This window comes from Canis lupus, chromosome 1, assembly GCF_003254725.2.
Source record: "Canis lupus dingo isolate Sandy chromosome 1, ASM325472v2, whole genome shotgun sequence".
Taxonomy (NCBI): Eukaryota; Metazoa; Chordata; class Mammalia; order Carnivora; family Canidae; genus Canis; species Canis lupus.
Genome location: NC_064243.1, coordinates 76,702,661 through 76,714,245, shown reverse-complemented (window position 1 = coordinate 76,714,245; position 11,585 = coordinate 76,702,661). Strand labels below are relative to the sequence as shown.

At 40.9% G+C, this 11,585-nt stretch overlaps 1 long non-coding RNA gene across 3 annotated transcripts; it reads right to left on the bottom strand.

The window, feature by feature from the left end:
* Positions 1-1,656: 1,656 nt before the first annotated feature.
* LOC112644658 (uncharacterized) lies at positions 1,657-7,213 on the bottom strand. Of its 3 annotated transcripts, none has more exons than XR_007414148.1 (5): positions 7,122-7,213; positions 6,494-6,728; positions 3,400-3,502; positions 2,804-2,938; positions 1,657-2,085 (listed from the first exon to the last, which is right to left on the bottom strand). It is a non-coding gene; the product is annotated as an uncharacterized LOC112644658 (long non-coding RNA). The 3 variants fall into 3 exon arrangements; XR_003126617.3 differs by having other exon boundaries at positions 6,494-6,628; positions 7,122-7,212; XR_004809398.2 differs by lacking the exon at positions 2,804-2,938.
* Between the last annotated feature and the right edge of the window lie 4,372 nt (positions 7,214-11,585).

The following is an 11,585-nucleotide window of genomic DNA, read 5'->3' as shown; positions in this document are numbered from 1 at the left end:
TGCATAGTACAATCATTGGCCAATTATTAACAGATGTCAGCAGCTCTGTGTGGAGAAGGATTCTGAGGCTGTGTCTAGGCTCATTTGGAAAATGTATGGGAACTGCAAATAATGCCTTTCATGAGTTTGTGTGTGCGTGCGCCTTTGACAGGGAGGTCACAGAAGGGCCACTGCAACAGTACCACAGTTTAGATTTTCTTCCTCTTCTATATACATGTTAGGCCCTCTGAATTCCTTAGTATTCTCTGATGATACCTGAGTCTTTCTGCTTCCTAGTATCTTCCTTTAATTGATCAACTCCTGTTCACTCTTCAAGACGCAGCAAAAATGCTCCTGCATCAGTTATTCTTTCCTCTTTATGAAGTTTATAAAGTGTATTTTGGCTCAAAATACACAGAATTATAGCCATTGACATAAATGTGCCAATAAGCTGGGTGCTACTTGATAGTGGGAACTTTGTTTAATGCAAGTTTTTATCTCTGGAGCCTAGAAAAGTGTTTATTGAGTAACAGAGACCTGTTCTTCCACAAAGAAAGGAACAGAAAGAATAGGAAAGATAGAAGTGTTCTCTCTCCCAGGAGTCAGTGTTACTCTGCTTGGTATCTGAGGAACCAAAGTTTCACTTCCTATGAAAGGGATTTCAAGCTTCAAAGAGAGGGTGGGGTAGCTTCATGAAAGAAGCATCTTCTCCACTTTTCCCATACTCACCAGGTATAATACTCCAGTCCCTTGATCAAAGCAAGACTTGGTCTTTCATTTTTAATTTTCCTCAAGTTTCTGGTGAGCCTTTGTGTTTGCACGAACTCATTTCTGTGTGTCACATTTGCCTCTTTGCCCTCAGATCCATCCTCTGTCTTCCCCTGCTCTGGTCTGAACTCTAGGAAGCTGATACCAAGAAATCATATTTTCCATTGGGTTCAGCCAATGGCAGGCACTCGGGGAAGATATATGCAAGGGAGAAAGAAAATGCCAGGGTATTTCTCTTTCTTTTCCTCTCTGCTTTGGGCAATGTATCTAGTGGTAGCTGCATTTCCTCCACATCCCTTGCTCTCCCTGAGCAGTGCCCCTTGGTGTTTCCAGCTCTCCAGGGGTGAGAGCCCCCCGGGGCACCAACTAGGATAACACCACTTCCCCCTTTCTTTGTCTTCCCATCTCTAGCAGTGAGAGCAATTCCCTGTAGTTTTTTTTTTTTCTTTTTTCTTTTTTTTTAAGGTTTTACTTATTTATTCACACAGAAAGAGAGGCAGAGATACTGGCAGAGGGAGAAGCAGGCTCCATGCAGGGAGCCCGGTTTGGGACTCGATTCCAGGACCCCAGGATCACACCCTGAGTCGAAAGCAGATGCCCAACTGCTGAGCCATCCAGGAATCCCTCCCTGTAGTTGCTAATCCCTCCTATTGGCTCTTTCATCGATTTTAACACTTTTGTTACTAATTCCCCTATATTAAAGTCTACTTGATGAATTATCTGGTGTAGATTCTGTTTTCCTAACATGGCACTGACTGATGCACTATGCTGAGCTGTTCACATTTGCTATCTTCTTCTTATCGAATGGGAACACAGAGCATTATAATATTTACTATTCACTATAAAGGGTATATCATAATAGGACCACAGGAACATAGTGAGAGGTACATCAGAGGGAAGAGCACACTGAGGAGTCTGTTCAAAGTCTTTACTAGGTATTGGACCAAGGGAAAAAATTAAAAGGATACAATTTGTCCTGAGCTTAAGGACTAAGATGCAAGGAAACTATTTATAAATATAAATATATATTTATAAATTATCTTTCCCAGAGGAAAACTATTCATGCAGAAACTCAAAATGGTCCCATCCTTCTGCTACAACTTTTGAAACCACTGGCTTATTGCTATGCAAATTAAATAAAATAGAGAAGAAACTCCAGAAACTTCTCAGATCTTTCTCCCTTTGTTGTAGAAAGCAATGGAGCAGGACACAAATTGAAGAAGAAAGTCCTTTATGTGTGTTTCACATTTGCCTTCATGTCTTCATACCCCAGGGCAGAGATCCTCTCAGTTGCAGGTGGGATGAGACAGAGCCCATTGCTGTGTAGATGCTGCAAACCTGATGGAGAAAAACCAATTAGGCCTTTCTGCCAACCCCATCTCAGTGGTAGTTAAGACAGGGAGGGAAGAAGAAAAAACCCACAGCAGACAGCCCGTGCCCTGTTTCAGTCCTCACAATTGGGTTTTCAACTGAAGGGTAGGGCCCGGAAATGAATATAATTTGCAGCTGCATACCAGAGGTGACTAAAAAGCTCAAGCACAAAATGAAAAGCTCAAAAGCTTTCAGGCCTCAATCCAACTCAAATCATTACCAAAATTGCCAACCAATTCCGGAGCAGTGGAACAAAGTAAATGAGAATGACAGAATTTTTTTTCTTTTGAATGAAATTTCAACATACCATTCCACAAGGTTTATTTTTCTTGTTTAATTATGTTATTATTTGTTATATAAATTGTAAGCATTTTTATCTGAAGATTCATTCTCCCATTATTAAGCCAACACTTTTTCTCTAATATTTTTAGTCCACCATTGGTCCTTTTCTTTTTCAGACACACCAAATAGACCTAAGTTGGATTTCTGCATTTTGTTTCTTATAATCTACAATTTTCCTCTGAAATTTCTTGTATTTCTTTATCTTCTTCCTGCTTTTCTTTCAGAGTCTCTTAAGCTTGTTCCTTCTTGGCTGATTTAGATTTCTGTCATATAGATCCTTATACTCCTCTAACTTATAATCTAATTCATTTTTAAGTTCTATGATGATGATATTTCCCCTTACTTTCAGTTCCTTTATATTTTATTCTGTTGTCTCTTCTCTGTAGGAGCTTTCATATGTTTCTCTGTCCTTATTTTCTGATCAGTCATCTTTGAAAGAATTACACTTTTGCTGGACCTGCTATTTGCTACCAAAAATCTAACAAATAGGAAAATAACAAAACAAATATTTCTTTAAGTTGATATACCTCAAAAAAGGGCCATTAATAGCAAGAGTAAGGGAAAGATGTTAGCTATCCTCATCATCATCACTTCACCTATTTCTAGAATTGCTAGCCAATACAATTAATTAAGAAAGAAAAAGTCATTTAATTTTAGAACAGAACACAAGGATTATATTATTTTCAAATTACATGATTATATAGTGTAATGCATAGAAATCCCCAAAAGAATCATTCAAAAAAGTTATACAAACAGTAAGAATTTGATAAGATTATATAAACTTACAAAAAAGATTATATAATCACTATATATAGCTTCCCAAAATATGGAAAACACCCATTAGTTATGAGGAGGATCATTATTTCAATCAGAATTTAATAGTAGGTGAAAGATTTGTAAAAAGTTTAAATAATAATGAGAATTTTTTGACTCACATACCCAAAATGTCCAGAGGTAGAGCAGGCTTTATATGCTGTTCAATATGATGACACAGTGTTAATAAATATCCCATTTCTGTCAGTCTCCCCTTTTCTTTTATGTCCTGCAGGAGAGATCATCTCTCATCTAACCACCAAATGAACGACCAGGGTTTGTTTCTAATTGACTAACTTTAGGTCACAAACCTATCAACAAGTCATTACAATGAAGGGCATTCCATGTATTAATTGGCTTTGGCCTAGATTATGTGGCCATCCTGAACCTGTCATTGTAGCAATGGGATGGAATTATTCACCTTTGGAGTTGGAGACAGGCAAAATCCCAACCAAACCTGCTCATTCATAATGGGGTAGGGTGGAAGAGATATTAAAATGATAACCAAAAAAAAATAAAATAAAATAAAATAAAATGATAACCACAGGAGGCACCTGGCTGATTCGGTCAGAAGAGCCTGTGACTCTTGGTCTCGGGGTCATGAGTTCAAGCTCCACGTTGGGTGTAAAGATTACTAAAAAAATAAACTATAAAGAAAAAAAAGAAGAGACCCACAGTTGATGATGACGATGATATACTGATGATGATACTATAATGATAATGCTGATAATGAGATGATGATGATGTTGACAGTACCAACAACAGCTAAATATACTGCATATTTAGCAAGGACCAGTCACTTTGCTAACCTCATTTTTTTTCTGAAGACTTTATTTATTCTTGAGAGACACACAGAGAGGCAGAGACATAGGCAGAGGGAGAAGCAGACTCCCTGCTGGGAGCCCGATGGGGGACTCAATCCCAGGACCCTGGGATCACACCCTGAGCCGAAGGCAGATGCTCAACCACTGAGCCACCCAGGCGTCCCATCTCATGAGGTTTAAATGCATTAAGCTCATTTGGTTCTTTGTAAATTAACTACTACTAAAGAGCTTGTTACCTAATAATAAATTAATTATTATTATCATGAAAGAATAGTAATAGGACGAGGAATAACAGTGGTAACAATACTGGTGGTAGTGATAGTATTGGGTGGGTAGGTACTGTTATTCTACTAATTATATTGGTGAGGGAACTGACACTTAAAGAATTTACATAATTATTTTAACATAAGTGAGGTTACATTAGTCTAAGATAAGTTGCAGAGCTAAAATTCTAATGCTAGTCTGTCTGGCTCAAAAGTTAGTCCTAAAAGAAATACAGGATTTGTATATGAAGAAAAAATCAAGAGACAAAATATCTTAAAACAAAAGACTACCAGAACAGATGGAAAGTTACACCTTGGTCTTGAAAAGTAATTTAAAAGATTTAAATATTTATTTAAAAGATTAAAATATCATTTTGCAAAAAAAAATAAAAAAATAAATAAATAAATAAAAAAATAAAATATCATTTTGCTGTAGTCACACTTAACTTTCTAGTGGAAGTGTGTGTGTGTGTGTGTGTGTGTGTGTGTGTGTGTGCGCGCGCGCCTGGTGGTATTTTGCTTTGTGAGTGAAGACAGAGAAAGTAACAGAGTATTTCATATACTCCTTTATACACCCAACGCTCCTACACTTAGGCAGGACTAGGTGACTGATTCTAGACCTGGGCTGTCCCATGTCATAGCTACTAGTCACGTGTGATTGTATAAATTACCTACTTATCTTTTCCTAAAACTTAAAATTCAGTTTCTCAGTCATATTAACAATACTTCAAGGGCTCACATTTCATTAGCTACAAATGGCTAATGGTTACCATATTGGATAGTGTAGAATATAGAACATTTCCACTATCATAGAAAGTTCTGTTGGACAGTGTTGTTCTAGACAATGAATTGTGAGTGGGGAAAACATGTCTCTGTAGCTCATACACAATTCTCCAGCTGCTCTCCTTTCACTCAGGGGACCAGGGAACTGAGGTAGTGGAGCTATGAAGCGTTAGAGCCTCAGGTAGCTTGGTGCCTAAGTCAATCTATGGAGCAAATCCTTTCCCCTGTCCCTCTCACACCAGCCCATGTGGGGCATATATTCGAAGTAAGAAATAAACTTGTGTTGTGTTAACACACTGGGATCTGGAAGTTGTTTGCTACCCTAGATAGACTACTCATTCATGACTAAGGCAAGTCCTAGTGACAGATATTATGAGGATGGGCTATGGACAAAGTAATTATAAACTGTAAATATAAAATAAGCATAAGGAATCATTTAGTAAAATTTTGGAGAAGATGGGTAAAAAGCAAGCTTGTGATATTTTAGATATTAAAATATACTATAAAGTTACAACAATTGAGAGAGTGCAGGAATAGGCAGATCAATCGATGAAAGAGAACAGATGTGAGAATAAATCAAAATACAGTGTGAAATAAAGGTCTCATTTTCTAATTACCTGTGTTCACTCCGGTCTCCCTGTGGTGCTAACCAGGGTCTTAGAGTTTGAGGTGGAGGCACTTTCTCTATTTTTCTCAGAAGGCTTGCCCCTGATATAGAGCCATCTAGCAGGCAGGTCCACTAACACAATGTGCCTTTATGATTTTATAATCCCTTGGTCCCATCTTCAATGAAGTTTGTCTCCACCCTGTTTTCTCGTTAATTGTAATTGCCTGAGGCATTCTGCTAACTTATTGTCTGTTAACATTTCAATTCCTCAGAGTCCTACCCATACGGCCAATCCTCTTATCACCCTCACAGTTCATATATTTTGAATGAAGATGGAATTTATGCCTCACTTGGCACAATGCTCTATGAAACTTACAAACTTCTATTTTACCCTCATACATCTGAATCCTTCTGTCTGTGGCTGTTCACTTCTTCCCCATAGTGCTGAAATAGTTATTATATTCCATACAAAACATGTTCTGCATTTCATTAATCTCATTAACATTTTATGATATCTAAATTTGACCTCTTCTCTCTGACTATTCCTCTATTCATGAGCATATATAATAATAAATATATATAATTTATAATATTATATATAATATATATAATATATAATATTATAATATTATAATATTATATATTATATATATATTATATACAATATTATAATATTATAATATTATAATAATAATAAATATTATATACTAATAGAGTCCACTACCCGGTAAAATTATGCTTACAATTTCAGTGATGATGTTGGTCCTCAATTTCCTTTGGCATATTCTATTCAAATGTAGTATCATCCACAAAGTCTAATCATAGTTTTCAGTCCAAATAATACCTGAATGTCCACCTGTCTTTATTTTTCCAATGTTCTACGGAGACAAACAGAACGACTACCCTTTGAGTGAAAGATTTTGGATTTTCACATCCTTCGGTACCTTAAAACAAGCACTAGACATATCAATCCGAATACTAAAAAAGAACAAAAATCCAGTTATTAGAAGAATAAAGGAAATAACATTCTTATAATCTAGAGAAAGGCCTTTGTGATACAAACACTAAAAATAAAGGAAAATACAGATAAATTTGACTGTGTAACCATTAGATATATGAATGGCACTAGCAAAAGCACCAACCAAAAAACTGCCTCAACACACAATACGTTTTGGCATAAAAGCTAAGTGATTCCGAATGAAAATGGGGTTTACCTTTTTTTAATGTAATAAAGTTTAGTATTTTGTAAGGAAAACTCAGAAAAAAAGATGACCGCTTCAGTAGAAATTTGGGCAAACCATCAAGTCATAAAGACACACGAAGGATGAGACTATATATATTCTCTCTCCATATATATACACACATACATACACATAAAGGTATCCAACACCCAGGCGACCGAGGAAATGAAAACTTGCAAATGGAGGCGGCGGCGGGGCCGGCGGGGGCGGCGGGGGCGGCGGGGGCGCGGGAGGGCGGGAGAGGCGGGCGGCGAGGGGCGGGAGCACAGGGAGCGCGTGCACGTGGGCACCGCGGCTTACCACTTCCGGTTGGAGGGGCGGGCGCTGCCCGCGGGGGCCGCCATGTTCTCCGCCAGCACGCGCGGCTGCGCGACGCCCGGGCCTCCGGCAGCCGGTGCCGCGTCTCAGGGCCGCGGCGTGGGCCTTGGGCGAGAACCGCGTGAGCGGGCCCCGTTCTGCGTGGCAGCCTGCATCGCCTCGGTCAAGCGCAGGACCACCAGCCGCTCCTGGGCCCGGCCCCGGCCCCGGCCCCGACCACGCAGTACATCCCCAACAACTACGACCCGGCGGGCGAGGAGAAGCGGCCCGTCTTGGAGGGCGCGGAGACGGGAGTTCCTCCCGGCGGGCCCCGGAGGACTGCGTGAGCCTCGGCCGGGCCCGGCAGGGAGGATGTAGCTGTGAGAGGGGACGCCCGGGAAGGGCATCCGCGGCGCCGAGGCTGGGGGGCAGGGTGGCCGCAGGGGGCCTCGCCCGCGTTGGCCGCGTCCCCTGGCTCGCCCCCGGCGGAAGGGCCGGCGCAGCAAACCCGGGCGGCTTCGGGGGGCTCCGGGCAGGCAGTGCCTTCCAGCAAGCAACTGCACAGTAGAAATCTGTAGGACTGCTTGGAAGATTTTCTCAGGGGGGCGGCTTGCCGGTTGCTGGTTCCTGGTCTCCGCCGCGCTGCCCGTCCGAGTGGAGCTCACCGAGGGCGGAGACGCCCGGGTCGCGGCCATCACGGCACCCGCTGCGGCTCCATCCCACCGCGCTTCCCTGCGGCAGCCTCCTGAAAGGCCTTTCTTTGGCCCTGTCGTCCCGCCTTGGGAATTCCCCGTGCTGCCTTCTCGAAAGGGAGACTCAGAGCTGCTCGCGGTGCGTGACTTGTACTTTCTTGCAGTTGCCGATGGCTCAGTTTAGGGCTCGCGTGTGTTTGTGACCTGTGGGTTCTGGGGAGGGTGAGTCCTCAGCACCGTACTCCTTACCTGTGGTTTGTGTGTTGCTATCTCATCTCAGAGTGATGGGCACAAACATACTTTGTGGTAATAACATAAGTCATGAACTAGTTGGTGTGCACTTAACTGGTTTTTACTTTTTTTTTTTTTTTTTTTGAGATTTTATTTATTTGACAGAGAGCACAAGCAGGGGGAGCAGCAGACGGAGAGGGAGAAGCAGGCCCCCTCTGAGCAGGGTCCCTGATTGGAGCGGGGCTGCATCCCAGGACCCTGGGATCATGACCTGAGCTGAAGGCAGACACTTAACCCACTGAGCTACCCAGTCGTCCTGGTTTTTACTTTTTTAAATCAATTTTAATTTTCAAAGCAATTTTGGGTTTGCAGCACTGTTGAGCAGAAGTCCGAGTTCCCCTACACCCATCACCCCCAAACACATGCAGGTCCTCCTGCACTAACCACATTCCACCCCCCCTCCCAGAGTGGTACATTCATGATCATGGCTGAATCAACGTTGATACATTACAGTCACCCAAAGTCTATGGTTTATGTCAGGGTTCACTCATGGAGTTGTACACTCTGTGGGTCTGGACAAATGTATAATGACATGTATTCATCATTATGGTGCCATAGAGAGTATGTTTACCGCCTTTAAAATCCTCTGTGTTCCTCCTGTTCATCCCCTGCACCCTAACCTGTGGCTACCACTGATCTTTCCAGAGTGTCATGCCGTATGCTACCGTATGCTACTTTTTCACACCGCTGTCACCTACTAACATGCTGCATTTAAGGTTCCTCTACGCCTCTTCGTGGCTTGATAGCTCAGACTTTTACCTTTTGGGAAAAAAAATATTCTTTACCCCAACTGCCTTTTTCTTTAGCAAAAATTCCCAAGTTTAATGAAAAGCTTGTATTACAGAAAACATACATATATATATATATATATATATATATATATATATATATATAATAAAGAGAACATTCTAATGAACCCAAATGTATCCATCACTCAGCTCCAGGTGTAACTAGTTTCTTGCCAGTTGTTTGATTTATCATTTATGACAGCGTCATGGGCATCGTAGCACTTCTCCTAAAAACTGTTCAGTGTATAGTTCAAAGTTCCTTAGGAAAAAAAGGAAAGAAAACCACAATACCATAGCATTCCTTAAAAAAACTTAACAGTGATTCCTTAATATCATCAAATATCAAGACATGCCATATTTCTCCTATTATCACACGTATGCAGAGAGACATATGCAAATACCTATCCATATACATTTATGTCTAAGGATTTGTAGATTTTCCAGGTCGTTTGGGTCAGATCCGACATGTGGCCTATACATTGCAGTTGATGGATCTGTTAAGCTTCTCTGGGTCCATAAGTCCTCTTAAGGTTCCTTCTTCTCTTTTTATTTTTCCCTAATTTTTTGTTGAAGGCATTGGACCATTTCACCTATAGCTTCCCACGGCCTGAATTTTGATGATTTTATCCCCTTTTATTGTTAACTGTGTCAGGCTGACCTTCATGATTCCTGCCAACTGGTAATTAGGATGTCAGGTTTTGTCAGATTCTAGTGTGGGGTTTGTGAGGGTTTTGTTTTGTTTTTGCTTGTTTGGGAAGAAACAAGACTTCCTCATAGGCGATGGAAGACTTCCATTGAGATTGTGTAATTTCTTTTTCTCTCTCTGTGATGTCAGTAGCCCTTTGAATCATGGGGGACTGCCAAATGGCAGCATTCTGTTTCTGTCCTTTGCTCCTTCGTACATTAACTGGACTGCTTCAGTGAAGAGAAGCTTATACCGCGTTTCATTGTTCCCAAGTACATTGTATAAGACAGGCAGAATGGGAAGGTTTTCAATAAGATGATCCCTCGGTCTTCCAGAAGCGACTTTTTAAAAAATATCATTTACGCATCATGGATGCAGACATATATGGTGCGTTTCTGTTTCTATCTATTTGTGCTGGGGGTGGGGAGGAGGATTAATCCAGGTTGACTGCCAAGCCCCTTTCACATGACCCTGGGACGTTGATGGCCTTCTGGCGTGACAAGGTGTTCCAGGCTTGTCTTGTGCGTTTCTTGACCTCGATCTGGTTGCACCGTTTCTCTAAGGACCCCTGATGTTTAAAGACTACAGTCTGGGTGCTAGAGCTGCTTGCTGTCCATTGTTTTTAGGCCTCTTCAGAGACAGAGTTGGGAAGGATGTGTTTTGGTAAAGGTAAAATCCATCGTGAGGTGATAAGGATGGAACCCATTCAGGGCTGCAGGACATTGACCTCGTCTGTCTCTGCTTGTATCTGCTTTCAACTGCATGGCAAGTCCTCATGAACCACTGCCCACTGTATTTGTTCCTTTGGTGAATCCCACAGTATGCAGAACGATACTGTCACCACTGTTCCCACAAGGTAATGACTGAAGACACTTTGGTTGTTGAGAGTTCTTTTCACCTTTAGGGCAGGGTGTGGATGTAAAACCCGTCAGGGATGTCCAGTCACGTCTCTGTGTCTTAAGGTCACTTAGAAGAGTTCCCCTCTGTCTGCTTAAGCCACCACCCAGGTATGCAGTTCATTTGTTTTATTTTACTTCTGATTTTTAGGGATGGCTTTATTTTATTTTGTATTTTTACTATGTAAACATTCACAAGGCTCCAAGTTAGGCAGGCTTGTATACAGCAAGGTATACTCAGAGAGCTCGTATCCTGTCTCCTTTACTTATTCTCTTCTTCCCCCGTAGGCAACCTCTATCTTTATGGTTTATCATTTCATTTTTTAATAAAAAATACAAATAAATATGTATACATATTTTTAAAAACCTTAAAAATGATAAGGTAGTATTTCTAGCTTTTCCCATAACACTAAAATTTTAGAAGAAAGACCAAAACCCAGGGATCAGAGTGAGGTGAAAAAGACAGTCATGCTGGTGATAGGTGTCAGATGTCACAACTTTGGAAACAGTTTTTCAAATATGTCCTAAAGTTTAAAAGAGCTTTGCATTTCATGTAACAATTGTAGTACTTGAAATTTATGGCAAGGAGATAATCCCAGAAGAGTGCTGCAGCATTGTTTATACCAGCAGAAATCTGGAACCACTCCATCTGTACAGCAAGAGGAGGCTAGATAAAAGGTGGTGGTAAAGACTTACAATGGAGTACTTTCCAGGCACCTAAAATGATGATGCATATCTATATTCATTGACATGGAAAAAAGGTCCAAGTCATATTACTGAGGAAACAAAAAAGTTGGGTTGTATCTACGTGTATATCAACCCGTTTATGCAAAATTACGTATTGAAAGCTATCTGTTACATATATGCATAAAAAGATGAATGAAAGAAAGTTTATTGAAATAGCAATTATTACCGCTAGTTGGTGGGATTTCAGATGATTTTTAA